Source organism: Schistocerca cancellata, chromosome 5 (genome assembly GCF_023864275.1).
Source record: "Schistocerca cancellata isolate TAMUIC-IGC-003103 chromosome 5, iqSchCanc2.1, whole genome shotgun sequence".
Taxonomy (NCBI): Eukaryota; Metazoa; Arthropoda; class Insecta; order Orthoptera; family Acrididae; genus Schistocerca; species Schistocerca cancellata.
The window spans coordinates 565,267,835-565,286,907 of record NC_064630.1 but is presented as its reverse complement, the minus strand read 5'-3'; the positions used below and the strand labels follow the sequence as shown (position 1 = coordinate 565,286,907).

Genomic DNA, 19,073 nt, shown 5'->3' with positions numbered 1-19,073 from the left:
ATACATTTAAATGCGCAGTCAGTAATTATTAATCTCGTCTGTAAGAGTTACCTGCTCTCCGCAAGAGACAGCTGATGGGGCTAGTAAAACCAGCACTGTCAGAGCTGTGACGAAAGCATTGCAGCCTGTTTTTCTCTTGGGGGGGGGGGAGGGGGGGGCTTGAATTCCAGGCAGTGACATCACCAATTCTTCAAAATGGCTCTGAGCACTATGGGACTTAACAGGTAAGGTCATCAGTCCCCTAGAACTTGGAACTACTTAAACCTCACTAACCTAAAGACATCACACACATCCATGCCCGAGGCAGGATTCGAACCTGCGACCGTAGCGGTTGCGCGGTTCCAGGTTGTAGCGCCTAGAATCGCTCGGCCACGCTGACCAACTCTTCGTCCACGTGAGTTTTCACGGGACGGCTTACGGGAATCGGAGCAAATGACAAACATTTTGCTCTGAAGAAGCTTAATTCAAAAGGAAATATTACATGTTTTATAACCACAGCTGTTAGAGTACTAACCAAATAAAAGTAACAGTCGGCGAAATACGGAATGATAAATCTGCCCTTGGTGCACGATTTGCACGACAGCGGAAAGAACTCTAAAGACAACGATATTAAAATAGGCATACAATCCACACAAAGACTCCGAGCACTGGACGCGAAAGCGTCATTATCTGTACGAAAGAACTGGTTGCAATAGGCAACCGCTCGGATAACTCTTTACAGAAGCGACTCGCGTCGCAGGTCGCAGCCACAATTATTCGTTAATGAGCGTCTCGTTTTAAGCACTGCGGCAGCAGTGAATGAGCGGCCGGGTGCCCTTGTCGTGTGTACAACAAAGGGCGCTGCCGCGGGCTAAATGCCGCCGGCAGAAGCGCAGCGAAGCGTCCACGCGTAGAGCGGGTAGCGGGGGCGGCAGGTGGCAGGGGCAGCGGTGCGAGAAGGCGCGCCGCGCGGCAGAGTGCCGCAGCTATTCTTACCCCGCAGGCGCATCGCTGCAGAAGGGGTGGCGGCTGGCGCTCAACAATTACGTACACCACGACTGCTCACCACGGCTGCGCTATTCTGGGGCACCACCGAGAAAGCTAGCGCAGCGCTAACAACGCTCTTGCAAACACTAACATCAATTTTCACTCTCCGTCCCCGAAGGACTTGTTCGGTCAATATGAAGATGGTATCCGTTCTTTCGGGAATGTCCGAAACAACGGATACCATCTTCATATAGTTAAAGCTAACCGGCCATTGACCTCCTCCTTCTGTGCGAATGCACACGCACTGACCGAACTCTTACGGGACTCAGTAAGATTGTCTGCCGCGAGTAATGAGTGTAATGGGCAGGGGCACTACGAATGCAATGTGTGGCCATTAAATTGGGAATGTGGGTCTCACGGGGAGCGTGCAAGGGATAAATCCCTGCAGTCGCGCTATCCTCTGTGCCCTCGGTGGCTCAGATGGATAGAGCGTCTGCCATGTAAGCAGGAGATCCCGGGTTCGAGTCCCACTCGGGGCACACATTTTCAATTGTCCCCGTTGATGTATATCAACGCCTGTCGACAGCTTAGGGTCTTTATTTAATTATCATTTCATTGTTAGGTTAAAGACGAACACATATTCACAACAAATACATAGAATCAGGGAAGAGGTTTCAGTCTGATTCAGGTCTACATCTACTTGGATACTCTGCAAATCACTCTTAAGTGCCTGAGAGAGGGTTAATCGAACCGCCTTCACAATAATTCTCTATTATCCTAATCTCGAACAGCGCGAGGAAGAAACGAACACCTATATCTTTTCGTGCGATCTCTGATTTGCCATATTTTATTGTGATGATCCTTTCTCCCTATGTAGGTCGGCGTCAACAAAATATTTTCGCCTTCGGAGGAGAAAGTTGGTGATTGAAACCCCGTGAAAAGATTCCGCCGCAATGAGAAACGCCTTTGTTTTAATGATATCCAGATCACGTATCATGTCCGTGACACTCTCCCCTATTTCTCGATAGTACAAAACGCACTGCTCTTATTTGAATTTTCTCGATGTGCTCCGTTAATGTTATCTGCTAAGGATCCCACACCGCACAGCAGTACTCCAAAAGAGGACGAACAAACGCAGTCTAGGCAGTCTCGTTAGTAGACCTATTGTATCATCTTGTTTTTGTTCACCTTCCCCAAAACATTTCCTACGTGTTCTTTGGAATATAAGTTGCTCGTAATAGTAATTCCTAGGAATTTATTTGAATTTACGGCCTTAATATTTGATTGATTTATCGTGTAACCGAAGTTTCACGGATTACTTTCAGCACTCACGTGGGTGCCAACACACTTTTCATATTTAAGGTCAACTGCCAATTTTTGCACCACACAGGTATCTTTTCTAAATCGTTTTGCAATTTGTTTTGATCTTCTGATAACTTTGCTAGACAACAAATGACAGCGTCATCTGTAAGCAACCTAAATTAGCTGCTTAGGCTGTCTCCTAAATCATTTCTATAGATAAGGAACAACAGAGGATCTTTAACACTACCTTGGCGAACGCCAAAACATTAAGAGGAAGGGTGGACACACCCCATATTAACGACCGCTAATGAGTGTTCAGATAAGAGAGTTTGTATATCGAGAAAAGCTATGGGCCCAGGACAGTACCCTGTGGAATCCTCATATGCCTCCCCCCCCCCTCCCTCCCTTCCCGCCAACCCTTCTACGTCGCTTTACAAGACCTGTGTGGCGAAAATACATGTTTAAATCCGGAGGTACGCTATTAGTTCATGAGTCCACTCAAACAGTTAACGATTGTGAAAACACACTTGACCTCTTAGCAACAAATAATTCTGATCTAATAACGAGCATCAAAACAGATGCAAGGATTAATGAACACAGGTTTGTCATGGCGAGACTGAATGCCGCAGCTCCAAAATCCTCCAAAAATAAACGAAAATTATATCTATTAAAAAAAAAGATAAAAATTCGATTAACGGCTCCCTGTGAGATTATCTCCACTCCTCCCAAATTAACAGTGTAAGTGCAGACCATATGTGGCTTAAATTCAAAGAAATAGTATCAAAAGCAATGCAGAGATTCATACCAGAGAAGTTAACAAACGACGGAGCTGGTTCCCCATGGTACGCGAAACAGGTCAGAACACTGTTGCAGAAACAACGAAAAAAGCATGCCAAATTTAAACAAATGTAAAATCCTCCAGATACGCGATGTTCTACAGATGTTCGAAATTTAGCGCGCACTTCAATGCGAGAAGCTTATAGTAGTTTCCACGACGACAGTTTGTCTCGAAACTTGGCAGAAAATCGAGAGAGATTCTGGATGTATGTGAAGTATGCTAGCGGCAAGACACAATCAGTGCCTTCTCTGCGCGATAGCAATGAAGATACTATCGAAGACAGTGCTGCCAAAGCAGAGTTAATAAACACAGTCTTCCGAAATGCCTTCACAAAAGAAGACGAAGTAAATATTGCAGAATTCGAATCGATAACAGCTGCCAATATGAGTAACGTAGAAGTAAATATCCTCGGAGTAGTGAAGCAACTTAAATCACTTAATAAAAGCAAGTCTTCTGGTCCAGAATGTATACCAATTAGGTTCCTTTCGGAGTATGCTGATACATTAGCTCCATACTTGACAATCATATACAACCGTTCGCTCGACGCAAGATCCGTAACCAAAGATTGGGAAGTTGCACAGGTCACATCAATATTGAAGAAGGAGTAATCCACTTAATTACAGGCCTGTATCATTAACGTCGATTTGCAGCAGGATTCTGGAACATATATTGTGTTCGAACATTATGAATTACCTTGAAGAAAACTGTCTATTGACACACAGTCAACACGGGTTTAGAAAACATCGTTCTTGCGAAACACTAGCTCTTTATCCGCATGAAGTGTTGAGTGCTATTGGCAAGGGATTTCAGATCGATTCCGTATTTTTAGATTTCCAGAAGGCTTTTGACACTGTACCACACAAGCGGCTTGTAGTGAAATGAGTGTTTATGGAATATCGTCTCAGTTATGTGACTGGATTTGTGACTTCGTGTCAGAGAGGTCACAGTTCGTAGTAATTGACGGGAAGTCATCGAGTAAAACAGAAGTGATTTTTGGCGTTCCCCAAGGTAGTGTTGTAGGCCCTTTGCTGTTCCTTATCTATATAAACGATTTGGGAGACAATCTGAGCAGCCGTGTTAGGTTGTTTGCAGATGACGCTGTCGTTTATCGACTAATAAAGTCATTAGAAGATCAAAACAAATTGCAAAACGATTTAGAAAAGATATCTGAATGGCACGAAAATTGCCAGTGTGAGGTCATCCACACGAGGGCTAAAAGGAATCCGTTAAACTTCGGTTAGACGATAAATCAGTCAAATATAAAGGCCGTCATTTCAACTAAATACCTAGGAATTACAATTACGAACAACTTAAATCGGAAGAAACGGATAGAAAATGTTGTGGGTAAGGGTAACCAAAGACTCCGTTTTATTGGCAGGACACTTAGAAAATGTAACAGACCTAGTAAGGAGACTGCCTACACTACGCTTGTCCGTTCTCTTTTAGAATACTGCTGCGCGGTGTGGGATCCTTACCAGATAGGACTGACGGAGAACATCGAAAAAGTTCAAAGAAAGGCACCACGTTTTGTATTATCGCGAAATATGGGAGAGAGTGTCACTGAAATGATACAGGTTTTGGGCTGGACATCATTAAAAGAAAGGTGTTTTTCGTTGCGACAGAGTCTTCTCATGAAATTTCAATCACCAACTTTCTCCTCCGAATGCGAAAATATTTTGTTGATACCGACCTACATAAGGAGAAACGATCACCACGATAAAATAAGGAAAATCAGAGTTCGTACGGAAAGGTATAGGTATTCGTTCTTTCCGCGCGCTATACGAGATTGGAATAATAGAGAATTGTAAAGTTGGTTCGATGAACCCTCTGCCAGGCACTTAAATGTGATTTGCAGAGTATCCATGTAGATGTAGATTTTCACGGAAGTCATCCACCATTGTGCCACCCACTGCAAATAGGGGCTCTCACCACGTGCACCACCCTGCCTCAGCAACCGCTATCTGGCTGGTAATCTACATCTACATCTACACTTATACTCCGCGAGTAATGAGTATAATGGGCAGGGGCACTACGAATACAGTTGCGGGACAATAAGTTGCGAATGTGGGTCTCACGGGAGGCGTGCCGGAGATAAGTCCCTGCAGTCGCACTATCCTCTCTGCCCTCGGTGGCTCAGATGGATAGAGCGTCTGCCATGTAAGCAGGAGATCCCGGGTTTGAGTCCCGGTCGGGGCACACGTTTTCAAATGTCCCCGTTGACGTATATTAACGCCTGCATCCAGCGAAACCTAGTGATTTAATTGTAATTTCACCCTTTGTTAGATTCATTTCCTTCAGCTGATGCATTATGAGAAAATATTTTTTGATGCTACTGCTGTGCTTAAGTAGCTTTCAACGTGTAATCTGACAGCGACAAGAGCACTGTCAAAGAGATATCTGAAAGTAGGATGCTTCACGGAAGGGAATCTTACGCCGAGTATACTTTTATCGAAGTTTTGATAAAAAGTTTATAGAACCAGCTCTCTGTAGCAGATGGCTGCATAGCTGCCTGAGTATTTCAGTCTACTTACAAACACATGGTAGAGCCTTGAGAGGAATTGCAGAAGGAAATAATTTTTCTCTTGCGGAGTAGCTTCTCGTGGAAGCACTTTAAAAAAGGGAGTAGCATTACATTGTCTTTTTTAGTGCTCCTAGGCGACCACAATGGGCTACGAGAAATTCATTATGGCGCGCTTTTACTCCTTTGTGTAAGAAATAGAATTTAAAAATTCACGTTGCAAACATTATATTAACTTACTGCGTTTACTAAGTATATGAGGTGAGTGGGTTATGTATGAATTCATGCTCAAAGATGGAACTGAAAAAATTTGTTGGTGGCGGTTCGATCTCCATTTGCTGCGATAAAACTTTTAGTTTTAAAAGTAAACAGTAGTGTTCTGGAGAACTGACGGCGCATTACTTAATGTCTATGGGGCCAGGATCAGCTTTGTTTCGTTTTATTATTTTTCTCTTTTGTATCTTTTAGTATGAAGTGAGCTCCCATCAACGGAGATTCTGATATTTAATTCTTCTTCGATATTAAATTAGAAGGTATCTGTAGCATTACATGTTGTTACAGCCATTGCAACATCCACCTGACGTTATCTCTGAAAACCGCGAGAAACGTCAACCGTTGTAGGTTTCCCACTTCAAAACGGCATCCTAATCCCTCCTAACCAACTCCTCCGCGTACTTACCATCACGAAGGATCATGTGATATTCAACATGGGCATCAGCTACATTTAAAGTAATTTAAACAAGCTATCCTGACTGATGTTTTCTGTAATATTTCTAAACTACTCCGTGCTAATACTGACATAATTCCTTAAAAATAAACCCCTTCCCTCTCGTTGCAATAACTTTCAAATGGAGACGACATTCGGTCTCTACTGATCTCGTCATAGACGAAAATCAAACTGTATCTTGCTGCCACATAGCTACACCGACCACGATGCTCGGCTGTGGTCCTTATAGAGACTTCATTATCTTCATATCGGTGACAGTAACAGCAACGCCTGTTAGTCATTCAGCAAGCACCTTCTGTGTAGGTTGAGAACGTGTACTGTCTCACGTGAAGCTCGAGGAAGAGGTGATTAGTGTTTAACGTACCGTCGACAACAAGGTCATTACTGACGGAACACGAGCTGCGATTAGTGAAGGATGGGAAAGGAAACTGGTCGTTCCCTTTCAAAGAAGCCATCCCAGCATTTGCTTTAAGCCATTTTGGGAAATCATGGAAAACTTAATCTGGATGGCCGGACTCAGGGTTGAACCGTCCTCCTCCCGAATGGGAGTCTCGTGTGCTAACCACTGCGCCACCTCGCCACCAAGCTAAACTTAAAAGCTTTGGAAAAATGCAATGGTCCATACGTTGGTGGTGTAGGGCTCCATCTACTTTTGTTTCTTAACCGACGATATTTTTATGGCCGCCGTGAACCATAAAATGAGGTAGAGACTACAGATGCCAGTTGCCTTGGGAATTTCCCCCGGCACCCTGTCCCAGCACGAGAACCCTGAGCCGACTCTTCATGGCTACATACTGGGAGAAATAAACTCTCCAGTGCACAGGAACACACCACAAGCTAGTTAGTTAATTAGTTGTTGGTTATTTACATGTTCCATATATAATTTCAACGATTCTTGTATCGACATGATGTGAAACGGCTCAGTTCACAGGATACATATGGAATGGAAGGAGTTGTCCAGGAGAAAACTTTTTAGGTTGTGTACTGATAAAGTTTTCTGAACTCGTTCTGCCGTTACGTCTTTGTTATTAAGGGGACTATTCGTCGCGCAATTAAGGCGGGTCACGATCTGTTATGAGGAGCCGCCTGGTTGCGACCTTCAGTCGCTTAGCGTGACCGCGGATAATTTAAAACAGCCAGGCAGATGAGTCCAACAGTACCTCATGGCCGTGAACTACTCTGCAATGGTCCCGTGCTAGTTCTCACAACAGCCTGCGAATTTGAAAATTGGAAAGGAAATGTAATTCAGATGAGAAAATTCAGCTTAAAAAACTGAAGCACCCTTAGAACTTTTTTTATGTCTTGTTGAATTTCTTTTTCGGAGATATCTATACACGTTTATCATGTTGTTATTGTGGTCTTCAGTCCAGAGACTGGTTTGATGCAGCTCTCCATGGTGCTCTATCCTGTGCAAGGTTCTTCATCTCCCAGTACTTACTGCAACCTACATCCTTCTGAATCTGTTTAGTGTATTCATCTCTTGGTCTCCTTCTACTATTTTTACCCGCCACGCTGCCTTCCAGTACTAAATTGGTGATCCCATGATGCCTCACAACATGTCCTATCAACCGATCCCTTCTTCTAGTCAAGTGCCACAAACTCCTCCCCAATTCTATTCAGTGTCTCCTCATTAGTTATGTGATCTACCCAACTAATCTTCAGCATTCTTCTGTAGCTCCACATTTCGAAAGCTTCTATTCTCTTCTTGTCTAAACTATTTATCGTCCATGTTTCACTTCCATACATGGCTACAAATCCCTGTTTCACACTCACTGTGCGGTCTGGTTACTACCTTGCCTCTAGATAGCTTACGTACCAGCATAGATGGAGCCGAAGATGTCAGGCCAATCAGAGGAAACGAAGAACAAGGCGTCTCGGAATGTTATGCGACCAAACACAGCAGATGCAAATTTTACAGGTCGCACAAAGAAGACAGCATGTGGAGTACAGAACTAATGATTTTAGTCTTTATAAACAGTACGAATCTTTGTTGCACGCGTTACAAATGTACAAGTCAGACACCATTTCAGCCTGGCTGCTACTCTAGCGCCTGAAGGTAGGCAACCCCCACCGAAAGTGTGTCGAAGAGGCTGCCTAGCCCTCAAGCACTGCGGAAGTCATCAGGCTGAATTGCTGTCGAAATTTCTGGAGGTACATTTCTAACACGCTCGACGGAAGCGCATCGGTATAGCTCACTGAGGGGAGGAGGGGGGGGGGGAGACTTAAAGGGACCCTTTGCCATTTTATTCACACTACTGTTAATGTTGCATTCCCTTGTGACCACACTACAAGAGGGCAGGAAACAGGAGGGTGTAAGCTTAAGTACCCTTTTCTGTCTCGGGTGATGTTCAGATTTCGAGTAATGGTTTTCAACCGTCCCTAATGGCTCCAACCTGTACATGCGACCAAAAATTGCGGTCGCGCTGCACTCGAAAGTGGTACGATCGCATTCACAGGTGATGTAGTCAACAATTTCCTTAGAGAAGCGCTGAAACGTCTGAGGGTATAAGCACAATCAAAGAGTGTCAAAAAAATCTTCCTTTTATTTATTGCACTGCGAACTGTGCTCTTGGACCGCGAAATGTGTGGGAATCAACTCCCTGGAGAAAGGAGTGGTTTCATTGACACCGTTTATGCCACTCCCTGAGGCCTCCTCGCGTCGGTTCTGTGCGGCGATGTGTCTCAAATGTTATCCTCGGCCACCTATAAGAAAACCACGTGATTTTAACGCAAGATTTCGCGGTTCTTATCTCCAATGCAGAGACTTCAAAAGAAGGAATGAAATGTGGGTACGAGGACTGTGACGACCTTCTCACGGTGGTGTTGGGCAGAATAGAGGTGAAATTTTGTGCCAATGTTGCATCATTAACCCACCTAACAGCTCACATGAACTTCGGAACTGTGGCCTTTCTTCACTCGTGTCGACACTTGCTGCTTGAAGCGTCTTCTAGACCGAGCGTGACGTCGCAGAGCGCCGCGCTTTTGCATCATTACGGAGGAGGGTTATGGGAACCTTTGAACAAAATTTCAAACGTCGCAGTAGTAGGAAATTACAGGGTTCAGAAAAAGTGATCCTTCAATTCTGTTGCGCAGTGTATATATGACCACTGCCCAGCGCAAGGCTGAATGCAACTTACTAGCATGTGACGAAGTAAACAAAGTATGTAAGCGGAAGAGAAACGAATGGGGAGTCACTCTAGCGACGATACGGGATAAAAATGGGAAAATCCACAGCCATTAGCGACTTTGACAAAGGGCAGACTGTTACGGCCCGGAACCTGGGAAGGAGCATCTCGTAAACGGCGAAGCTTGTCGTCTGTTCGCGCGCGTGCTAATGTCATGAGCAGCAGTGGAAAATGGACGAAAGGCGGTGAAACTACGAGTAGGCAACAAGGTGTTGCACGTCCACGCTTCATAAGAGACCGTAGAGGTGGTAGCGTTGTCCGCTCTGTGAGGCAGGGTAGACGGCGATCTGTGGCAGATGTGACGGCAGAGAACAATGCTGCTGCAGGCGCAAGTGTTTCGGAGCTCACCGTTCAGTGCACATCGTCAAACATGGGGCTATTATGTTGAACGATCGCCATCACCAGTCAGCACGGGATCTTCGAGGCTGGACAGTATTCGGCTAGTCGTATACATTTCTCAATTGCTTAGTTTCCGTTGCTGCATCAGCTATCTCAAGATACTTCGTCATTTATGTATCTGACGTTCTAGAGTGAAAGATGATGATGATGATGATGATGATGATGATGATGATGATGATGATGATGATGATTGGATTGTGGGGCGCTCAGCTGCGTGGTTATCAGCGCCCGTACGAATTCCCAACCTTCGCTCCGTCCAAACTCGCCACTTTCATGAATGATGATGAAATGACGAGGACAACAGAAACACCCAGTCATCTCGAGGCAGGTGAAAATCCCTGACCCCTCCGGGAATCGAACCCGGGACCACGTGCTAAGAGTGAAAGATACCACTGAGTCGTTCAGACAGTCTCCAAAAATTCATACAAACAAAAGCAGAACAAAATAATTATGTACAATAAAAAGGAACAAACATCAGTACTTACACAAAGCTGTATTGTCATTAGACAGGTAAAACAAAAACTAACTGATGATATAAAAGTTTGTAAAGTAATTATATGAAATATAACAGAAATATCACACAGGATGATCGAAGCTAATGAATAAAAGTGATTACAAAAAATCGTATAATAAGTGACCACGGAAAAGGATTAAAATAATTAAGCTTAATTGTTTTAATCGTATGTTGTTAACAGAATTGAAATCAAGCATTGTTAAACTTGCTAAGGTGTGTTAAGCAAACACCTTACAGAGTTATAGTAAGGTGAACTTTAGTTCAAATAGAGCGAGAAATTTCGCGTGGAGGTTCGAGTCCTCCCTCGGGCATGGGTGTGTATGTTGTCCGTAGCGTCTGTTAGTTCAAGTTAGATTAATTAGTTTGTAACCTTAGGGACCGATGACCTCAGCAGTTTGGTCCCATAAGACCTTACCGCAAACTTCCAAAATTCCCAGAGCGAGAAGCAAAAATTGGTTCAAATGGCTCTGAGCACTATCGAACTTAACTTCTGAGGTCATTAGTCCCCTAGACTTAGAACTACTTAAACCTAACTAACCTAAGAGCATCACACACATCCTGCCCGAGGCAGGATTCGTACCTGCGACCGTAGCAGCAGCGCGGTTCCGGATTGAAGCGCCTAGAACCGCTCGGCCACATCGGCCGGCTAGAGCGAGAAACAACAGGTGTACAAACATCAAGGTAGGCCCTTACTAACACAAACTAAATATTAGTGGTGATAAAAAGTAACCCAGCTTTACACCTTCCTTGATTTTTGGCCTGTTGCACTCTTCTCAAGTTAAGTCAAATACTATTTAGGAGTCTTACATAAGCAAGCATTGTTTAATGCGGGTACCAAAGACTGCTGCAGCCTGGGCTGCAATTTTGCGGTTAATAATACGAGCGTGGGGACCTGCTGAGCTTCTGGAAGACGTGGGTGGACGACGTATAGCTAGGATGTTCCCTTTGTCGACGATCCTATGCTGATGACCCTGGTTTTCTTTGAAGTCTGTGGAACTTTCTGAACGCTGGGGTGGTTGATGATGATGATGATGATGATGATGTTTGGTTTATGGGGCGCTCAGCTGCGCGGTCATCAGCGCCCGTACAAAGTCCAAATTTTTACGCAGTCCAATTTTTTTCAGAGTCCAATCTAGCCACTGTCACGAATGGTGAAGAAGAAGAAATGATGAGGACAACACAAGCATCCAGTCCTCGGGCAGACAAAATCCCAAACCCGGCCGGGAATCGAACACGGAACCACGTGATCCAGAGGTAGCAACGCTAGCCACTAGAGCACGAGCTGCAGACGCGCTGAAGCGGCAAACAATAGTACTAGAGATATTGTCAGGATGCAGCAATCTGCTGCAAATCAAGAAGACGTAACTCTCTCATGGCTACAAGCAGCATGCCAAGTTGCCTACACTCAACCGCTCGCCGTACTTCTGCCAGGTGATCGACGCCATGTTCTAGATTTTGGCGTTTAACGTTACGTAAGATAACTAGACACCTTAAGTCACGGTCTTGGTACGACACACGACACGGGGGGGGGGGGGGGGGGGGGGGGGGACGGAGCTTGATTTCTAATAAGGACTGTAGGCAGTGAGAGTTGCAGAACATTTATATGTGTAAGTTGCTATAGCTTTGATCCTAATTTTTGTAGTGTAATGTAGTATACAGGAGACATTCTCAGAAGCTAAAAGACACGATTAGGTAGTATCAGACTTCGACACGCACAGCAGGCCAAATCATAAATACACTACTGGAAATGGAAAAAAGAACACATTGACACCGGTGTGTCAGACCCGCCATACTTGCTCCGTACACTGCGAGAGGGCTGTACAAGCAATGATCACACGCACGGCACAGCGGACACACCAGGAACCGCGGTGTTGGTCGCCGAATGGCGCTAGCTGCGCAGCATTTGTGCACCGCCGCCGTCAGTGTCAGCCAGTTTGCCGTGGCATACGGAGCTCCATCGCAGTCTTTAACACTGGTAGCATGCCGCGACAGCGTGCACGTGAACCGTATGTGCAGTTGACGGACTTTGAGCGAGGGCGTATAGTGGGCATGCGGGAGGCCGGGTGGACGTACCGCCGAATTGCTCAACACGTGGGGCGTGAGGTCTCCACAGTACATCGATGTTGTCGCCAGTGGTCGGCGGAAGGTGCACGTGCCCGTCGACCTGGGACCGGACCGCAGCGACGCACGGATGGACGCCAAGACCGTAGGATCCTACGCAGTGCCGTAGGGGACCGCACCGCCACTTCCCAGCAAATTAGGGACACTGTTGCTCCTGGGGTATCGGCGAGGACCATTCGCAACCGTCTCCATGAAGCTGGGCTACGGTCCCGCACACCGTTAGGCCGTCTTCCGCTCACGCCCCAACATCGTGCAGCCCGCCTCCAGTGGTGTCGCGACAGGCGTGAATGGAGGGACGAATGGAGACGTGTCGTCTTCAGCGATGAGAGTCGCTTCTGCCTTGGTGCCAATGATGGTCGTATGCGTGTTTGGCGCCGTGCAGGTGAGCGCCACAATCAGGACTGCATACGACCGAGGCACACAGGGCCAACACCCGGCATCATGGTGTGGGGAGCGATCTCCTACACTGGCCGTACACCACTGGTGATCGTCGAGGGGACACTGAATAGTGCACGGTACATCCAAACCGTCATCGAACCCATCGTTCTACCATTCCTAGACCGGCAAGGGAACTTGCTGTTCCAACAGGACAATGCACGTCCGCATGTATCCCGTGCCACCCAACGTGCTCTAGAAGGTGTAAGTCAACTACCCTGGCCAGCAAGATCTCCGGATCTGTCCCCCATTGAGCATGTTTGGGACTGGATGAAGCGTCGTCTCACGCGGTCTGCACGTTCAGCACGAACGCTGGTCCAACTGAGGCGCCAGGTGGAAATGGCATGGCAAGCCGTTCCACAGGACTACATCCAGCACCTCTACGATCGTCTCCATGGGAGAATAGCAGCCTGCATTGCTGCGAAAGGTGGATATACACTGTACTAGTGCCGACATTGTGCATGCTCTGTTGCCTGTGTCTATGTGCCTGTGGTTCTGTCAGTGTGATCATGTGATGTATCTGACCCCAGGAATGTGTCAATAAAGTTTCCCCTTCCTGGGACAATGAATTCACGGTGTTCTTATTTCAATTTCCAGGAGTGTATGTAACTGCGTAACAATCGCGTCACGACGACATCTGACTTTTACTAAAGACCGTGGAGTCGCGCTTACTTGTGTTACATGGTTGGTACTACTGATTAGTTGTCGCTGTTTAGTTTATTTCCGTCTGTGGTCCACATCTTGTCTAACCTGAGTCCTTCTGTTCTACTGAATTGTTTTTGTGTTTTGAATTTTTATGGCCTCTCTGTACATCATAGAAATGGTTGGAGCGTCATAAAATTATAGTATCAGAGTATCGAATTAGATGGTTCCACGGTCCCATTGCGTGATTTGCGTGGTTACGTATAAACAGTCAGAGTTGTTTAGCTTGTTTAAGTTTGAAAATCAAATAATGAAGTCCTTATAGCACCACAGGATATCTGCAGCATTAGGAGACTGAATATTAGGCACTATACAGTAAATGTCCCAGAGCGCGGTGTAACGCACATGGAACAGAACCCGCCAGTGGTGAAATAACGGCCTTGATAACCTGCATTGTCTGACAGAAAGTTTTCGGTTACTCTAGCTGTCGTTCAGGACCCATCATCACTTGTCTGAAATGAAATGAAAACCCTGGACCTATGCTCTAACAGACGGCGTTAGTTTACTTCGTAAGGAAAGCGTATCAAACTTCAAAATAAAGAAAGGAAAGAGGAAACACGAATCAGTGAACAAATAAAGTCTGTCTGATGTAAAAAAAAAAAAAAAAAATCGGAGGCCAATCAGGATATAATCCAAGACCATAACATTTAACGACAGCCGTTTTACGGTATGCAGTGTTCAGTCGCGATCGGCAGCGGAAGCGAAAGCGAAAAACAAGTAATGTAATGACAGACGCGTAACTACCTACAGGTTTATTGCACATTATGTCATGTCAGCTAGAGAGAAAATATGCTACCAACTCTGAGGACGACTTAAAATACATCAAATAATGACTTAAGAACATTCTTGTACAGCTACTTAGTAAATTTAAAGAAGAATACCAAATCTAGATTATTTTGTGAATCTGTAGATAAAAACTGAGCATCAAGTAATTGTATATTTATGATATTGCTTTGTAAACTTTTTAAAATATATTTAGGTCAGAATTCTGGCCTTGTAGAATTCAAGTAGATATTGCATTTTAGAATCAAGTTAAAACAAGACGACAATTCGTAACGGAGAAGTAGGTGTTCTAAAAGAGAACAGTTATAAAACACCACTGGTCTATCCAGCACGGCGTTAGGTAATAGCGGAATAGGCGGAATGAGAAGTACAACAGGAAGTGCGTAATCGATCTGGGTTCAACTCCCGTTACGGCCACACTGCTGAACAACCTGAGTGGCCACCGTGATTCACTCTAAGAAAGTGTGAACGTCACATCTATTGTGGATAGCCCAGTTAGCTTAGGAATGTTAAAATGTTGACACCTTTGCCAATATATATATATATATATATATATATTATATATATATATATATATATATCTGAACGCACAGGTGGCTTGTAGCATGGTTAGATAGTCTGTAAGATCGTTTTTTCGTGTTTCACTACAGTACCCACCGAGGACTGCTAAAATGAAATTACGCATCATAAGTGCAATAAAAAGGGTGTAGTGCAGGAAGTGTGCTAAACTTTTATTATTGATGAGTTTTCCATTTTAGTAAGATCGTGTTGCTTTAAAGTTCTGTTCCACTGGGGAAGTAAGTAGTTCAATATCAAACGGAAACCATTTAAGAACATTTTTGTCAAGTGTATTAATACAGCATAGGTGAATAATAGCATTGCTGACGATCATGTTTTGAAAAAAGAGGCCTGTCCAATACCTGGGACAATACTGTGTGGCATATTCTTATCACTAGTATTTTGACTTGAGGTTTTTTTGGTAAATTACATAATATTTTATCTCTCTGTATTATAAGCAATCCTTTCTCGCCTCACTTAAATTCCTAATTAATATATTCTTTCGTTGTTTAAAGTGATAGCATGGGATTGAGGGGGGAGGGGGGGATGTTTGAGGTAAAGAAAATCGAGCTAGGTCACATGGCGTGATGGCGTGGGACTGAGGGAGGGGTAATGAAAATCGAGCTTGGTCAGATGTGTCATCATTGAGTTAAGGTCCAGTAAACCCACGATTCTTTAAATAATCGAACACCCAAGAAGAAAACAGCTTCATACGCCTCATTACTTTACAAATGAGTTAATGTGTTAATGTGGATGTTGAGAATATAAGCTAGAAAAAGTTTATAAAAGGTATCATTTTATGGTTAACGTTTGTTGGAAGTCAGCAAGTGCTCTCATTGTTATCATACACTGGATGAGTGCAGTCTGTGTACTCTGCGCTTGTTTTTAAGGGAAGCTAGTTTTTCACACGTCTCAGTGCTTATGACGTCATATCTTCTGAACTATGTGTCGTACAGTGAAAAAATTGTGAGGATATATTCAGTAACGTTAGTGGATACTAAGTAGCTGTACAAGAATGTTCTTAAGTCATTGTTTGATGTATTTTAAAGAAGAATACCAAATCTACACTCCTGGAAATGGAAAAAAGAACACATTGACACCGGTGTGTCAGACCCACCATACTTGCTCCGGACACTGCGAGAGGGCTGTACAAGCAATGATCACACGCACGGCACAGCGGACACACCAGGAACCGCGGTGTTGGCCGTCGAATGGCGCTAGCTGCGCAGCATTTGTGCACCGCCGCCGTCAGTGTCAGCCAGTTTGCCGTGGCATACGGAGCTCCATCGCAGTCTTTAACACTGGTAGCATGCCGCGACAGCGTGGACGTGAACCGTATGCGCAGTTGACGGACTTTGAGCGAGGGCGTATAGTGGGCATGCGGGAGGCCGGGTGGACGTACCGCCGAATTGCTCAACACGTGGGGCGTGAGGTCTCCACAGTACATCGATGTTGTCGCCAGTGGTCGGCGGAAGGTGCACGTGCCCGTCGACCTGGGACCGGACCGCAGCGACGCACGGATGCACGCCAAGATCGTAGGATCCTACGCAGTGCCGTAGGGGACCGCACCGCCACTTCCCAGCAAATTAGGGACACTGTTGCTCCTGGGGTATCGGCGAGGACCATTCGCAACCGTCTCCATGAAGCTGGGCTACGGTCCCGCACACCGTTAGGCCGTCTTCCGCTCACGCCCCAACATCGTGCAGCCCGCCTCCAGTGGTGTCGCGACAGGCGTGAATGGAGGGACGAATGGAGACGTGTCGTCTTCAGCGATGAGAGTCGCTTCTGCCTTGGTGCCAATGATGGTCGTATGCGTGTTTGGCGCCGTGCAGGTGAGCGCCACAATCAGGACTGCATACGACCGAGGCACACAGGGCCAACACCCGGCATCATGGTGTGGGGAGCAATCTCCTACACTGGCCGTACACCACTGGTGATCGTCGAGGGGACACTGAATAGTGCACGGTGCATCCAAACCGTCATCGAACCCATCGTTCTACCATTCCTAGACCGGCAAGGTAACTTGCTGTTCCAACAGGACAATGCACGTCCGCATGTATCCCGTGCCACCCAACGTGCTCTAGAAGGTGTAAGTCAACTACCCTGGCCAGCAAGATCTCCGGATCTGTCCCCCATTGAGCATGTTTGGGACTGGATGAAGCGTCGTCTCACGCTGTCTGCACGTCCAGCACGAACGCTGGTCCAACTGAGGCGCCAGGTGGAAATGGCATGGCAAGCCGTTCCACAGGACTACATCCAGCATCTCTACGATCGTCTCCATGGGAGAATAGCAGCCTGCATTGCTGCGAAAGGTGGATATACACTGTACTAGTGCCGACATTGTGCATGCTCTGTTGCCTGTGTCTATGTGCCTGTGGTTCTGTCAGTGTGATCATGTGATGTATCTGACCCCAGGAATGTGTCAATAAAGTTTCCCCTTCCTGGGACAATGAATTCACGGTGTTCTTATTTCAATTTCCAGGAGTGTAGATTATTTTGTGAATCTGTAGATAAAAACTGAGCATCAAGTAATTGTATATTTATGATATTGCTTTGTAAACTTTTTAAAATATATTTAGGTCAGAATTCTGGCCTTGTAGAATTCAAGTATGTTGCGAATAGAGTTGGCAGTAAAGACGTAATAAATTAAGACGTCATGTCTGATGCGACAGTTGTAGTGCATGAACAGCGAAAATGTAACAAACGTTAAACTTTTTCCTTTCATTGTTTTGTGGGATGTACAGGGAGAAGTAGTTTCATAAAGGCTTGAAATTATGTTTAAAGTTTGTTGGAAGTAGGCAAGTGCTGCCGTTCCAGAGCAATGGATGGATATAGTCGCGGTAATTTGCGCGTAGTGAGCTGCGCTGCCTCAAGGCAATACAGTACGCAGTTTCTAATTGTAATACTTATTTTAAAATATCCTGTGACCTAAGATTGTACGTATTAATGTGTAGATTATGACTGCATTTAAAATTTATAAATTCTGTCGATAGTTATTTGAAGCACCGAAACACAAATTTTTATTGCCCCTGGAAGCTGTGAAATAGGCAACCTGCAACTCCGATTGTGTACCATGAACCCTGAACCGCGTAAGTCTGTTAGTAACATAGATAGCGCTGGGACGCGATGGAAATAAAATGTTCCACTTGTTTCCACAAAATAAAGTGCCTTCCTGAGCAGGAAAATCTCTACCACAACATACTAAAGATGATGTCTATGCTACAATGCGTACGATACGGTATTGAAAGTTAGCCACCAGCAGATTTTTCGAAAGTGCGGAAAGATGTTCACTTCCGAGCAGACTACCTATAACTTGGATAATACTTATTGTTCCTTTAACAATAAAGTTTGTTTTTAATTTCATAAGACTTATTCCTTTATTCCGTGCTGCCTGCATTCCGTAGATATGCAACTGCTGCAAAACTTTACTCGAGCAATTTATGACTATCGGTTTAACTTGAAGGCATCAGATACCATTGTTTCATATTTATTACGGTGTCACCCAATAAACACAATTAGATGAAATATTACTCCCAGCCTAAAAATGTTGATTTTTTTATAACTTTCAAAGGGGTTGCATTTGTTAACCAAAGTGAAAATAGCACCATGACCAATAGTACCTGTTTGGTTTATGTTATATTAAAGAGACTTCTGTTTTATTTCAGGAATGGGACATACGGATCGCGCCTTCTAGATACCTGTCGGTGAGTTAAATTTGTGTATTTGATGTACAACATACTCTTTTGTATTTCCGTTGTGTAGCTGTAAGGATTGTTTTAAAGCACTTTAAGAATTATACATGTTTTTTTGAATAATCCTCGAAACAATTCATTTGAATGCTTAGAGAGTACTTGAGATCTTTTTTTTAACAGATTTTTCATTCAAGAGCACTATGGTAGCAACTGTTTACACCGATCTTTTCCATTTGTACAGGTGAGAGTGCGAAGCTGTTTCGGTTAGCTTGTGGAAGTTAAAGAACAAGACATCAACCTGTTGTGTACCACTTCTTAGATGTCATCGACGAA

General features: G+C 44.8%; 1 protein-coding gene and 1 non-coding gene across 3 annotated transcripts in view; both read left to right on the top strand.

Annotated features, from left to right (window-relative positions):
* LOC126188403 (protein GDAP2 homolog) overlaps positions 1-19,073 on the top strand; it is a 1,021,851-nt gene that overhangs the window by 344,062 nt on the left and 658,716 nt on the right. For both annotated transcript variants that reach the window (XM_049930006.1, XM_049930005.1), the window contains exon 4: positions 18,714-18,752. The gene's annotated coding sequence lies outside the window, so the exon portion shown is untranslated. The remainder of the gene's footprint in view (positions 1-18,713; positions 18,753-19,073) is intronic.
* Trnat-ugu (transfer RNA threonine (anticodon UGU)) lies at positions 5,228-5,302 on the top strand. The gene has a single exon. It is a non-coding gene; the product is annotated as a tRNA-Thr (tRNA).